This window comes from Grus americana, chromosome 1 (genome assembly GCF_028858705.1).
Source record: "Grus americana isolate bGruAme1 chromosome 1, bGruAme1.mat, whole genome shotgun sequence".
NCBI lineage: Eukaryota > Metazoa > Chordata > Aves > Gruiformes > Gruidae > Grus > Grus americana.
In genome coordinates, this window is record NC_072852.1 from 29,910,465 (window position 1) to 29,926,306 (window position 15,842).

General features: G+C 38.0%; 1 protein-coding gene across 3 annotated transcripts in view; it reads right to left on the reverse strand.

Annotated features, from left to right (window-relative positions):
* The window catches only part of FOXP2 (forkhead box P2), a 439,753-nt gene that overhangs the window by 362,755 nt on the left and 61,156 nt on the right, over window positions 1-15,842 (reverse strand). For 2 of the 3 annotated variants that reach the window (XM_054845661.1, XM_054845644.1), the window contains exon 2: window positions 9,647-9,793. The gene's annotated coding sequence lies outside the window, so the exon portion shown is untranslated. Of the gene's footprint in view, window positions 1-9,646; window positions 9,794-11,140; window positions 11,326-15,842 lie in introns of those variants that run through there. The other variant, XM_054845653.1, reaches the window with a different exon arrangement.

Sequence of the window (15,842 nt, forward strand, 5' to 3'; positions counted from 1 at the left end):
ACCTAAGAGCACAAAAAAGGTACAAAATTTTCAGCTGAGTCAGTATGACTATTTAAAAAATAATGCAAAAATGTGTAGAATTTTACATTATTACACAGCAAGCTACAGGAGACACAAATGTTGGCTTTTGAGTAATTCCTAAACATAGCATTTGGATTTTTACCTTTGGCACTTCAGAAGTATCACCTTACTGTTTCACAGAATGCTACCGAAGTAACTACCTACGGGCCCAGTTTGAAGAGCACGGGAATGGGTAAGCCATTAACTTAGTGCCATACATAGTGTTGTGGAAACAAAATATTGGCCGATGGGCCAAAAGCAGACTTTGATAACTAAGAGCTCATAAACCATGGTTAAGTGTACAACAAAGAGCTACGGATACCAGCATACAGCAATCTCATTTACAAACACTGACTAGGATAGAAAAACACTAGAAACGTGCACAACGAGATTAGAAACCTGGGCACAAACCAGGGAGCCTCCAGAAAAGCAGACTAAATGCTTCATCTTACAAGCAATGAGGAGAGCAGTACGTACTACAGCCCTGTCCAAGGAACTACCTCATCAACATTGCAGCTATTAGCAATACTCTTTACTATATGCCATACTAAATTCAGCATAACAGACATATACATGTGTGCGCGCGCGCGTGTATATATATACATACACACACAATTTATTGCAATACAGAAGATGATAGAAGATTACGATGAAAAGATACTCAACTTCCAGCTTTCAGTATTAGCTTCCATTTTTTTCCTAACTATTGATAAGCAAGCAATAATTTCACTGTTGCTTCATTTATCATATAACCATAGAGGTGGGAGTTAAAAAGGACAGCCCTCCAACCAGTCATCTAGTTCTCCCCTTTAAGGTATCTGTTTAAAATTTCCCTTAGAAATGTGAATTGAGAAGGTGAGATCAAAAATTCAAAATATGACCATTGAAATAACAGTTTTAATGGAAATAGACTAAATAAAAACAACTCCTGCTTCAGTACAGTTTTAAACATAAAAATAAAAATAGCCCACTGGTCATGTAAGTACATGTGAATATCTGAAAACATTTTAATTCAGGAAGAGACCTCTACAGCTACAGATTCTAACCCACTATCAGAGCAAAAGGTGGAAACATTGCATTACTCACAGATAAGAAAGGGGCTTTTTAAACCGACATCTTACGACAAGGGTCCCTGTGGTCTTACTTAACTAAGAAAACATCTACCTTAGGAAACAGTGGAGCCCAACAAGAATGGCTTTGAACAGCAGAACAGCTGGAGCCAAGCACTTTATACCCATGCAACATGTGCTTCAAGATGTTTTATTTTGTACTACTGTATACTTTTGGTCCATTTTTGGAGTACTTGCCCTTGTTGAGCTTCATCATCAGGAAGATTCAAAGGCAAGCTAGTTCATCGTGTTACTTACAAGTGCAGTCCTCATTTGAACTAAAATACTAACGGAGATGCTACCGAAGCCTATAAATACTAAGATGATAACTGTTTTCTGTTCTGGGTATAAGACCACATTATCTTTGTTTTGTATGGCAATTTGTAAAGGTTTCTTTTGCTGTGGCAGATTTATATCTTTTATCTCTTCAGACAACTGAGTATTTCCAGCCATATGCAGGGATTCATCTTCATAAGCCAACTCCAGTATAGGAGCAAGTCATTTTCAGACAATGAAGAGCTTTGGAATTTAGCTGTAGGGCTTCAAACCAAATTTCTCCAAAGACACAGGAGGTCTCAACTTCAAAATACCCAAAGGCTTCTATTTCATCAAGAATTTTAGAGGACTTTACAGTAATGTATGCATGTTAGGGGATTTAGAATGATAAACTTCAACACGCATGCACTAAATTATTGCAAAATCAATTAAAATTCATGTAGAAAAATTTGACAGAGTCACTGATTTTTGCAGTTGAAAAAATAGAAGTACATCTTTTAGTAACATATGGCTGGGGATTGCTCACGTAGGACTGCACAGTTTCAGATAGTTCATCTGGAGCCCATCTCCCCCATGTTCAACATTTTCATCAGAACCAAGAACTGAGAGATAATGACCTCTTGGGGGAAGGTTGATGACCTCGATTCTGCTCTCAGTAACTATCTCAGAAATCACTTATCATATCTTGCAAAAATACAGGTATAAGATGCACCCTGAGAATCAAAATACCATTTAACGGCTCCACTGAAGAGCTCTTTCTCCCTAAAAGACCTGATGACAGACCATTTTTTCCCCTGAGCAAAGATACCAGCTAAAACTGTGATTCTTTCTCTGTCAGAGTAAAATTAGGGGAAGGAGGTGGAGAGAAAGGGGATCACATTTTAGTTTTATTCCACTGATGCTGCTGCCTGTCACTAAAAGATGAAGGGCTGAAATCCCATCAGTCTGGATTTGCAGATCTGAGGATGAAGAATTAGTATTTTTCTGTTTTTGCTGAAAACTCCTTGATGTATGGTTCCATTATTGAATGTTAACAGCTGCAGTTTAAATTACAAATGAGGTTCTATTAGCATAACCCATACTTGGTTTCTATTTAAAAATATGATTTTAGCCAAAATTTTGTCAGTTGAGAACCTACATGTTTTCATTTGTTGCTGCAGATAAAGGAGAGAAGCGATTCTATATTACACTACCACAAAATATGAGGTCTAGAATAGCAAAAACATTAAAGAATACTTTTAAGATACCATTGATATCTCTGTCAACAAAAGGGACAAGAGGCGAGTGAATGGACCTTAGTAATGATGTAGAAAAGAAGGCCTTAAACAGGCAGCAGTGCTGATGGGGCAAAAACCAAAGTGTCTTTTATAGATGTCTCTCCAAACCAATTTTCGAAATAAGATTATTTAAAAAAGCCCTAGATTGCATTGTGGAATAACCGTTTAATTAGCTTTGGTTTCCATCATGGATGTTTTCATCCAAATACACTACACAACAGATGGTTTCTGCTCTTACACTCTGCAGCTACAGTTTTTGTGCAACTACTGTCTTGCCCTTGAAAAGCTGTTTGTGTTTAATGTATCTCATACCGATGGCTTTAACACATATAAATATGCTGGTTTTCTGACATATACATATATCAGCGTATCAGAACTCATGAAATTGTTACTCTAAATGGCCAGGTTCCAACTGCACTGTGTTTGCACAGTGTTATCTTCTGTAATATTACACAGCGCTTCAAACTGTACAATAGCAAGTGATGACAGTATTCATTCCAGGTATCTGAAGTTAACTCTTCTCATGCGAAGCAATCAAAAACATCATCTTCATCACGGAGCACAGTCAAGGGCTGGCCACGATCCCCACACAGCTCAAGGGATGCACATAACTCAATGGCAGAATCTGAAGAGGTCCAGCACCCCGAGTGAACTATCGCAGCAACTAGCCAGCAATTTCAGATGATTTTGGGGATGGGATGCTTATGCTGGAGTTACTGTTTGCCTGTACCAAGTCAATCCATTTCTCTATGCCTTAACATTTCCGTGTTGAAAATACTGATCACAACACATATGACTGAAGCTTCCTGAATTATCTGTGTGCAGCAAAGGCATGGCAACCAACGTACAGCAAAAATGATACGGTATTTCTGCATTCAGCCCACCTAATGATTTAAGTAGCCTTAGCAGTAGTCTACAGGTGTTTAAGGTGATAACTCATTAATGTTTTCTATAAAGTTCTTTGAAATCCTCATATGAAATGCAGTGTATTATTACTATTATTATATACGTCATGACTTATGCCCCAAAGGATCTCACCATGCTTTGTTAACTGTATACATGAATCCCTTCATTACCATTCAAATGCTTCTACCTCTGAAGCATAACACTGCAGCTGTTTACCAACAGACAGTAATCCTACAAAAACATTTACTCATCTTATATGAAGAGTATTGTGTTCCATTACAAATGCATGTTTCATACCATTTCCAATTCCTGAACGGCTCAATGCCAGAGAACTGCTACTGCATGCAGGAGGACACAAGCATCTCTAAAATTTGTCGTTTCAGTGAAAGGCATCTGCTTAGCTGGCATCCTTATTTAGTCTGTCACCCATCTTTCATTCCCTTATACCACGGGAAAGATACCTCAAATCAAAGTAACGTGGCTCCGTCTCTCACAAAGTAGAAAATGAAGAAAATTGACAGTCAGAATGGGCATAAGGTCCAATTAATCGATGCTCTTAACCAAGTAATTCAGGAATCTAACCATCCAAAATCCACTGGAGACGAGAGAGCTTATATAGGCTGAAGAAATTAAGACATGCTGGTAAAAAGTTTTCCTTCCTCTCTTGCCTGCTTTGCAACTTGAGGCAAGATGCACAGCACATAGGCAGTTTTAGAAAGAACTATCAATATATATTTATACTTTCTAATTATGTCTGCAACAATCAAAACATCTTCCCCTATTTCCCTACTTGAAACTTCAGGTTGCCTCTAAATTTTGAGTCAGACCAACTGCGATGGGAACTTGACTTGCTACCTACATAGAATAGGATTGACCCCACGTGGAATTTTCTATTAAAAAAACCCTGCTCATTTAGATGCCTGTGCTGTGGACATTTGTTCTGTCAATTTTGATGCATTAATGAATTTCTTTAACGGATACTCCTCAGGTTTCTATACTCAGAATCATTCACTGGACCAAGTTATTCTCAGCCTGTTGGATCTACTCAGTCTGAACCCTCTAAGAGGGTCAGGACAAAATGTCAATCATAAAATAAAATTTATAGTTCAATACAAATACGCACAGTTCTTCACTACTCAAACATCCTCTGTTTGTGGCACCTTGGCTGAACTGCCCTTTTCATTTTCTCAGAACTAGGGTCTTTTTGGTGGATTTTTGTGATAATGCATAAAATGCCATTCAAAACTAAACATTCTTAAAGTAGCAGAAGGGTAGGAATATTACAGATCCAACTCAAATAAAGCCAGACAATCGTGGAAAAAAAATCAAGCTTATAAAACTTGTATCATATAAAAAGCCAGCTTGTCAGCTTCAGTGAAGTTCTGCGTGTTTAGCAGTGAGGATCTTGGCCAGCAAGTACTGATATGACAGTGTTTCTAAGGGAAATATTTTGTTCATGTTTACAGCACATGGCTTACTGATACTGAGACAGAAACAGTGTTGAATGTTATTCTGTGCAAATATCATATTTATATACATAAATATAAAGAAAAATATATATAAACAATATCTATTTTAAAATACCTAGAAATTATTAACATGAGATTGCTTCCCTTCTCTGAGAAGTTTCAGTCAATTTGCAAGTACTCTTTAAAAAAAAAAAAATAAATCCCTTCCTCAGGTTGAATGCAGATTCCAGGAGTCAGGTATGCTCTGTAGTTTTATACTATTATACATGCACTCTGCTACTATGCAATACTTAACTAAATGTACCACATTTTAAATAACAATGAAAAGATGGAAACAAAATGAAAGAAACAACCCAGATGATACAAAAAATAATATTCAAAATAAAATTAAAACTGAAAGAAAAATTTGATACACCCCAATGAGGTTAATAAATAAGCCATAAGTGTAAGTACAGAAATATTGCTTACATAAGCGATCCTGTGCATTTCTCCCACAACAGGACAATTATAATAATACTGAGACCATCTTTGAAGCATATTCTACTGTTGTCCATAGTTTCATAAAAGTGATGTTAAAAACACTTATGAAATAACTCAGGTAAGTTCAGCTGTCCAAGGTCATCATTCAAACACATGGCCATTAGCCACAAAAAGACATCTAATAATAAGTTACACTATGTCTTTGTCATATGCCTGTATCTTAACTAAAAAGCAAATAGGAATGTTGTACGTTCCTTCTAATGTCTTTTAGACCCATACAACTATTCCACGGCAAGAAAGTGCTCCCCACATACAGCCCTGATTCATGAATACTGAGCTGAGGATGATGGTATGTTACATCCTACGTGAAGCGACGTAGTTGCCATTACTGAAATATAGACAGTAGTTTAATTTACTAAAGAAATCTACAATACTTCAATACAAATGGAAAATAGCATTTTCACAATCTCATTTAATAGAACGCATTATCAATATTAGTTGATAGTAGAGCAATCTTTTTCAAATTGGAAAGTCATCTAATTACTTGCTTTTAAAAATTAGCTAAAAGCACATTTTCATCTGTTATATTAGCACCAGATTTTTTCATTCAGTCTTTTATTGCAAGCTATACTAAAGCAACAATGCTAGAATCTTATGATATATTACTTTTACTATCTTACTAGAAATTAAGTAACGACACAGAGTTAAAACATTTGCATTTCTCTACCTCAAGACGAAACAGAAGAAGAAAAAACTCAAAATCTATTGATATTTCATAGTTAATATTACAATGACATTTGAAGAGCATTTTTTAATGGTTCCATACAATGTCTAAACAATATGGAAAATGTCCTTTCGATAAGCTCGTATGTATCACCACAACCACAAAGAAATAATTTTTAAAAGAATTTTGTTTACACATGTGAAAGCAGGATGTTTTTGTCAATGTCAGCGGTAACATTCCTGCCTCTTAAGTCTCACATGAGATGGAATTTATCTGCTTTAACATTTAATAGAAAAGTTTAAATGTCTAAATTTGTGCTGGTCACTTTAGGCTTCTTTTATTGTCAGTGACAAGAAACAGGCATCTCCAAAGGGTGAATCATCTCATCTTAAGACAGACGTAAAAAGAGGCTATGGGAATCCTCCCCTGGAAGCCTCCATCTCTCTTCACTGACTAAAGAAGTCTATAGTGACCAGCTCAGATTTACAACACCTATCTTTTCAGATGGCTAATGTTAGGGGAAATTAATCCCACTCTTGACATCCTTCGCAAAGAGTACATGGGAAAAGTAAACGTAAGATGCAGAAAAACAGAATTCTCAACAAGCATAAAAATCAAAATACACTGTCCCAGAAAAATTAAAAAACCAAGACCCTTTTGTGAAAATAACAGGGGATCTGTACATTTGAAATGTCAGACAGTGTTTGATCTCCAAGCCAGGACAGACTCAATCATTTCTAGGAGCTTAAGAATATACAGAGAATATTTTGAGAATATGCTGACAAAGTAATATGCCTCTTCTGATTATGAGTAAGCAGCAATTTTCAAAAGCTTATAATTCAGTGCAATAAGGATAGACATTCAGAGGCATGGCAAAAGGCACATCTTATAACCCATTAAAGCTTCACTCTCGAATTTCAAGTCCTTGCTCAAAAGCAAAGCAGAGAGTTCCGAGACCTTTTTTTAGAACATTTTTTTTTTCCATTTTCAGAAATGATACACCCATCTCACTGAAGCGTTTGCAAAGAAATTCAGCCTGTAGCAAAACTGTGGACAGAAAATGTCTGCCAAACTAATCAAAGTTGAAATTCAAGGAAGAGAGAGTTCCTTTTTCCTAAGAATTTCCAAACACAAGGAAGCCCCTGAATCACACATTCGTAGAAGATGGAAGACTATATTGTGAAGTATCACTGTACTTTTTACATGTTTACATTGGCATCCACTTGAATTATGGACTGTCCCAGAATGGCCATTTGCAAGTACCTGAAAACAGAGCTTATGATGAAATTGTTAGGCTGTTTTATAGGTCTCATTGACCCCTGAAAAGACTTCAGGAAGACAGCTATCTCTGTTGAGGATTAATGGATCTCTGCTCCAAGGCTTTGTGCCTAGTTTTGTCGACTTTTTTTTTTTTTCAAACACAAAATGAAACTAAAAATGTATCTTCCTTTCCATGGATCAAGTGAAAAAGATACTCATTTTAAACATCTTAAATCCCCATCACATGACTGTCCACATCACGTGAACTATGGTGCTAATTCATAGCTAAAAAATATTTTCACAGACTTCAATGTGATTTTCATAGTTATATTCACAAGTCTTTAAATACAATTTAACACATTTTAGAAAGCTCACAACTTGTCATCCCTCATCTTTAGCCAAAACTTAAGTAAAAGCCTAAACTGAATAGCTAGATACATCAAAAATATGGGGGGGGGGAAGAAAATTTAAAGTATCACAAAATTAAATAGCTGAATCTTGTCTGATTTTGCTTACCTATAACTATTCCCAGAATCACAGAATAGCTGAGGTTGGAAGGGACCTCAGGAGATCATCTAGTCTAGATCCCTGCTCAAGCAGCTTCAGATGCATCAGGCTGCTTGTCACCATGTCCCATTGGGCTTTGAGTGTCTCCATGGATGGAGACTCTACAGCCTCTTTGGGCAATCTGCTCCAGTGTTTGACCATCCTCAATGTAAGGAAGTTTTTTATATTAAGTTTAAATGGAATTTTCTATATTCAATTTGTACCCATTGCCTCTCATCCTGTCACTGGGCACCAATGAGAAAAGTCTGGCTGTGTCTTCTTCACATCCTCCCATCAGGTATTTAATGTGAGAATGAAATGTTATTCAGTATTTTACTGTTCAGGAGAGGCAAGGATCTTGTGCCTAAATTAGTCCAACCACTAATCATACGATATCACCCAACCCACACATCATGCTTGGTGCTATACAGAATCAGGCTAGCATTTTTAAGATTCAGAAATTATGTATGTATATATGAATTACACGGTATCATGCCTACACTATAAATTACTATAAGACACCTGCTTACTTGCTAGCTATTTGTGACCATTTCCTGGTTTTGGAGACTGAATTTTAATTTACAAAGGATATAAAAGACTCTGCACTACCACAGTGTGAAATGCACAACACAACAGTAGTTCCCCATTAGATTATAAGTAAGGGTGCCTCACTCAAGTTTTTTCCACCCTTATAAATGGCAAAGCACTAAAAATATCCACAAGGTCTGAGACTATAGCTCCACCAAGCAATTTAGGCTGCAGAAACTAGCACAGCTGCCAAAAGAAGCTATCGTGCACTCCCCCACACTTTTGGCTGCTAATTCCCACCCCCATCACCCTTTGTACCAGTCACGGTCCTTGGACAGCCATATGGGAGAAGGCTGGAATAAACCCAGCTGAAAACAAAACCGTACAAATAACTGGTTATTTTCAGCCAGAACCATTCTCGAAATTTATGAACAGATACACATGCTGAGGGAGAACGACAATATGGGGAGGGGAAAAGAAACTGGCGCTGCTTCTTACACAGACGTGCCAGGTTAAAGTGTTCATTGAACACTTAGGCTAAAGCTAAGCCATCAATGGAGAGACACAAGCTACTCAAGGAGTAATACTGAATTCCCTAGGTATTACTTTTAGGATGAGATGGATTGGCCTCTGGAGATGCCCACTTCTCTCCTAAGGGGAAGCAGAATCTAGGATGACTAACTGAGATTTAGCTGCTTAGTTTCTACGTCTCTAAATTAACTCAGATCTAGATGAGTAGAAAATGGTAGAAAAACAGGTTTGTGACTCTTACAGCACTTCATTTCCATTAACAATTGCCATTTGGGAAAAAAAGAAATTGTAGTATAGCTTACCATCACACAAACACAGGAGGAGTATGTATTATCTGTGTGCTCCTCAAATTTATTCCTTAACCATATTTTACATCTATAAGCAATACATTTCAGTGACGTGGTACTGTATTCCTCCCACAGAGCATATAAATCCATAGTAGAAACAGTCACAGCCCCAGTTTGGTTATATATCACTTACATTTCTTTGGAGTCACTTAGTCACCTTGCTGTGCTGTTGGAAGGGACGGTCTTTTCCTTTTTGCTCAAACTGGTCCTCCTTCCAGAAGTGTCTTTCACCTCTATGGCAGATAAGGACAAAGGGTCCTTAACTCTCACTTGAAATGATCTAAGGGTAAGAAGGGAAAGGAATACAGTAAGTGTAAGCATCCATACTGTGCTTTACAGCAAGGTATTACAATCACATTTACAGGGCTATTCTTACACACATGCACTGCAGACCTTGGAAGAAATCCTACACATTTTACATCTTTCTTTGTATGAAACATGTAACTTCGTCACCTACTCCACTCCTGAGATTCATAATAACAAGATTATATTACTTTAAAAAGTGAAGTGTACAAATTAAAAGATAATTTCCTATAATTGATTTATATATTTTGCACCACAAATAAATTTTGAATACTTTTGGCAGGGTTCAAGCAGGCAATCACAACTTGCTGAGCACAGGTTCACCGGAAACCATGTTGATTACTCATTATTCAGAAATATTCTAATCTGAATCTTCTGTTAAAGAAAACAGCTCTGGATTGCACTACATCTTACGCTCAGAAGGTGAGAGCTGGGGTTTGTGATGGATATCTCCATGAAAACTTAACTCACCACTCCGTCAGAGTCAAAACCATAAATCAAATGTTAAAGATTATTGGGAAAGGAATAAAGAACAAAACAGAACACTCCATTTGCTACTGTATTGATCCCCATCTTGAAAAGTGTGCTCCATTCTGGTGTCCAGCACAGAACACAACACAACTAATTAGCAAAGGTTCAAAGCAGAAAACATCTGTGATCAAAGGCTTAGAATGTTTTCCATACAACAAACAATTCAGTACGCCACACCTATCCAGACTGGAAAAGAGACAATTTAAGGGAAGGCATGAAAAGAAGACTACAAAAGCCTGAAGAAGATGCAGAAGTTGCACAGACATCATCTGTTCCCTATCTCTTGAATTCAGGAACTGTGTAGTAAAACTCAAGTTCAAAACAAAAAGCAGGAGCTTCTTCTCCACCAAATGGGTGACAGAACTGTGGACTTCTTCACAAGGATGCTGTTGATGCAAGGAGCTTTCACGAGTCAAAAAGGAGAGCGGAGGTACCCTTGGAAGAGAGCCTTCACTGGAGGCAGAGGATGGCCTAGGAGAACCACTGGTCTGAACCAGGCTGACCAGTCTCATCTCCTTGCATATTCATTTATGCTAGTGTTAATTCAACAAATTCTTATATCCATTTTACACTGAGAGATTCACCACACAAGAACCAGAATTACTGCATTAGGTACACAGGGAGTCTAGCCTTACTTGCATTTGAAGTACAGGCTAGATCCTTTTGAACTGCAAAGTGAATTCCCATGCTTCTCTGTACTTTACTACATGCTTAATAAATTTGATTGACTTTTCCAAAATAGCATCACCACAGAGGAAAAAAAAAAAAATCAAACGAGGTAGCAAAGTCTTACTGTAAAGCAGCAGTAGCCTTCCTCTCCCCAGTCCACCGTCCCAAAGCAGCCCGGGCAGAGGGCTACAAAGCAAGGTTCTGCTTCTCAAGTTGTTCGCTGGTCTCGTGTTTGAGTCTGTAACTTCATCCATGTGCTCCCACTCAGTTCAACACTAACATAAATGCAGGTCAGCATCTCCATGTCCCAAGTTTCATCTCAAAGCAAACCTTAAAAAATCACATACTCTGTATTCCAATATCTCCTCTTTTGCTTTAATCTCTAGGATACAGCAGCGTTTCTGATTTATTTTGGGTAAGTGCAGATCAATTAAAATTCCTTAAGGGAAGCCTTCTGAACCAGCAAAAAGTGAGCGACTGTCTTCAGGAACAAACACTTTTTGCTGTCATGGACTCGCATGTCACTTTTGAGCAAAAACTATGTTAATTAATTCTATCCATACCTATCAGGTGTACCAAAGGAATATACCCAGTCCTTTCTGCTGTCTTGCTAGATACAGATCTTTGTGCCTGTGAACTGAGTATCCCTATATGGAGACTTATGCATTGGCACATTATATGAAGAAGCAGCCTGTACTAGCACAAAAAAACATGACAGGACAAAAATAACTTTGTTCAGACATCAGTATGCAACCGAAGTCCCTTTTGCAAAATGCACGAATTAATACCCTAATGTTTCACCCAAAACCCTGAAAGTTTCCCCTACATCTATGCACAGACCTATTTACTAACATTCTTTTTAGACCCTACAGTGAGGAATTTGAATTACTGATATTTTTTTTGGTCAGCTTGATCAAAGTATGTTTACTGTTCTATCTATTCCCCCTCATCACTTCTACACTCTGCAAAAGAAGAGGCTGCTACGGTGTTTGCTGTTCTGTTTGCTTCTGCAGCTCAAACGGCTACACTGAGGATGAAAGAAAATTCACTGTACAGCATGCTAATGATCAAAGACCCACGTACTACTGGCCTATAGCAACATTTTAGGCCACCTCTCCCTTCTACCATTTGTCCAACTTCTCTGTTTAGAATGTAAAATCTTAAGGGTAGGAATATAACCCATCCAGCTCAAAAGGAATCCAAGTTCTGTTTGATATCCTGCACGTCGCTGTGATACTAACTATAAATATGAGCAAGCTGTAGCAAACAAGAACCGAACGTCTTAGAATCCATATATGAGCAAATACAAGCTTCTCGCAAAACTGCAAAATTTAGAGAAGTGGACTCCAGGTGTACTATACGAGGTAAAATACTATTGCAGGATAAACCCTTTAAAACCAATTTGATAGTAGTAATAACAATTCAGAATTATCATCCGCACTACTTCAACATTGAGAAAGAACACCATGAGAACAGGTGTTAGAAGATGGCTACCTACTGGCTGCCAAATAAAAGCTGTGATTCTGACTCTTTCCATACGTGGCTTCAAGTTACAATTAAAAAGTTTACAGAATCTTCCCATGAATATGATCGTGGCTCTCACACACAAGTGCACGTAAAGGGGCAAAAGTTGATATGCAATTACCTCGGTTGCAAGCTCTGGGAATCAGCGGTTACCCAAACAAGTGTGTAAACTAAGAACGCTTTCTTTTCAACCACTTGCTATATAATCCCATATGAAGGTTAAACGAGCATTCATGCTTGCTTTAAACATTTATCCCATATATTCCCTAATTCGATTATACCTCTGGTGGAAATCCACTTACATCAAAGATATATGAAGACATTTTTACATTAAGAATTTCTTAGCTTATGGTTTTGATTTTTGAAACAAACCAGTGATACAAGTAACCTATGCGGATTAAAGACACAAACATATTCCAGAGTACACATATATTAATCTGGGGGTTTAAAAGCAATGCTTGTGTACAAGTTCACACCTTTTCCATACATTACTTAAGACACAAAGTAAAAGCTATACATGGTAACGTGATCTCATTAGCATTACTGTTACAGGACTTTTTTGGCAATTCATAAAGCCACAGCTGCATTACAAAGCCATCCCAAATAGGCATGGATAAAATACTTTATCCCTTTTAGAGTACATTACAGAAAAATGCATTAGAAAAAAACTATTTGAGGACTACACAAGTAAGTTTCTCAATTGTTTTAGGATTATATATCTTATTTACAAACAAAATCCAATGGCTCAGGTCCTGACTAAATATGCTATAAAATTCCATTTTTGTATGTAATCCTCCTATTAATTTTAATTTCAATACCTATAGCCTATTGGGTGAAACTAAATAAAAGACAAGCGGAGGATTTGGGCTGAAATCATAGCATATAAACAATCAAGGACTGGATTGGAGTTTTGGTTTAAGATTGAATAATATTTACTCTAATATGCAACTGCATAGTCAGCCTAATGTAGCATTACAATCATGTGTCTTTAGTATGGTGTTTATCTAACAGCCTTTACCCAGAAATCTTATCTCACAAAAACATAAACTCACAAAAACAATCACCACACGCTGGAACCTCTGTTAAGAAAGACATATTAAAATACAGCAACAAGAGACACAAATATATCTGTGCAAAGGTCCCTTCCAGCTAATCTCCAGTATCATTGTCCTAATCTGGAAACGACATAAGGCGTAAACAAGAGATCAGTCATGATGGAAATAATTACAGAAGTAAAGGTGTTATACTGCAAACTTCCCTAAATGTTGTGCTGTTAAACTGAATGAAGCTGTTTGGTTTGTCTGCAGTTTAGGGAAGTTTATTAAACTGTGATCGAAACCCCAATACTTCAGAAAACATCAGAGTTGACACTATGTCTTTTCTCTTACATAATAAAAAGAGTAAAGCAGGACAAATTATCTCTCTACAGGTAAAATGATCTTTCTACTGCTGGAGCCTATGCATTAGTGCCATTCAAATAAATGGTAATCTTCCCTATACATCGATATAAATCTCCTGCAGGACCTGATGAACACCCTCTAAAATTTGTAATATTTTAAAATCTAGTCCTCTCATCAGTTGTATACTGAACTCTTCAAATCTGGATTTGGATCGACGTTAAGAGATATATTCCTCATTTCTCTTGCAGATTTATTCAAGATTTATTTTAAATACATTGATCAGAAATACAACCTTAAAGTGAATTGTAAGAGGATGGACTGGCATGAAAACAAAGGTAAGACCTATGTCTAGATAATTCCTTGCATGGCTAGCTGTCTGCCATCCCAAAGTAAACGCTATATACGAGTCAGATGATAGAAGACACAGGCTAACTAGCTATATTAGGCAATCTGCCCACAAAGATATAATGCTGGATTTGGGACAGTCGGGTGGAATAGCTGGTAAACTGTTGTTAAACCAACACCCAACCTCACGGAGGTTAAACAGTGGTAATCTTGTGTAGTAGTTCTCGTGGCAAACGTCTGGGAATACTTTTCTCCAGCAATCCCCAGTGGGAAGAGTGCCACCTACTTTCTCCGATATTCCTTCCAGCTCTATCTGCCCTTCTCTTTTCAAGTTAGGCTGCCATTCCACACAGGGACACAGAGCAGGACCCAAAGAGATGAATGCTGAGCGGTTCGGTGTGATTCCAGACACGCAGCATCACACAGAGTCTGGTCAGTCGGGGCTCTGCAATTGACACTAGCACTGACAAGACAATAGGTGGAATCCAACTTTTATTTTTTAATGCACCTCATGTCTAAATGGTTTGATCCTGATCACCTAAGAGAAGATCACTCACTAACACACAGTACTGTTGCAGTGCTGCGGCACTCCTAAACAGGGGGTGCAAAAGGTTTCTATAGAGGGAGAGATGTGAGAAATTTCATAAAACTTCATTTGGGGTTTTTTTCTCCTCCCTTTCTCTTTTTCCTCTTTATTTTGCCTCCCAGTCTCCCTTTAGGTGAACACGCTCTCCCCTCCCGCAGCCCTGTGAGGAACACAACACGTGCGTGGAGCCAGCAGGGACAGGAGCACGAGCGGCGAGCGTTCAGTGACAGCCGCGATGGATGCCTCCTCGTCACCTTAGGCAATGCCGGGACACGGGAAGGGCTCAGACTGACTGGATGGAGCAAGGGTCAGCAATGCTGAAGCCAAAGGGACAAGGGCATGAGGTCTGAAAAACAGGCTAGGATTGATAAATTCTGGAGACTGGGGCAGGCCAGACAGTAGGAGCATGTTTGAGAGGATGCTTTAAATTGTTATACGAAAGAAAGGAGACCTAACCTAAAAATGTGAACACCACTGAGCCTGAAGAGACTTGCTCTTGTGGACCCACCTGTTTGCTACTGGGTGCTGTAAGCAGGATGACATCCTTCGGACATCATCAAATCCAAAACTTCCTTTCTGAACTTTGGCAGATTGAGATGTAATTAAAAGTTCACAGTGTGGAGTTTTCTAGGAGAGTTTGATCTATTTTATTGTCTGCATTACATTGCCAGATATATATTTATTTCACAAAGCAAGTAATCTTTTTGAATACTTGCTATTTGTATTGTCTACTTCATTTTATACACGCACAGCATACAGTGATTCTAAGGGCATAAAGGTGAGATTTCCAGAGGGGATGCAGCTGCAGAATGACTTAAGCCACTCTAAACTGCAGCTGAAACCGTCCTAATGTCCCTCACCTTCCTCTTCAGCTGCAGACTCCCATTCCTTCCTTGTGCTGACTTGGACATTTGTGCAATTGCAAGGTGAGACAGATCACAGAGTTCAATTATTTGATAACAGTCCTGCAA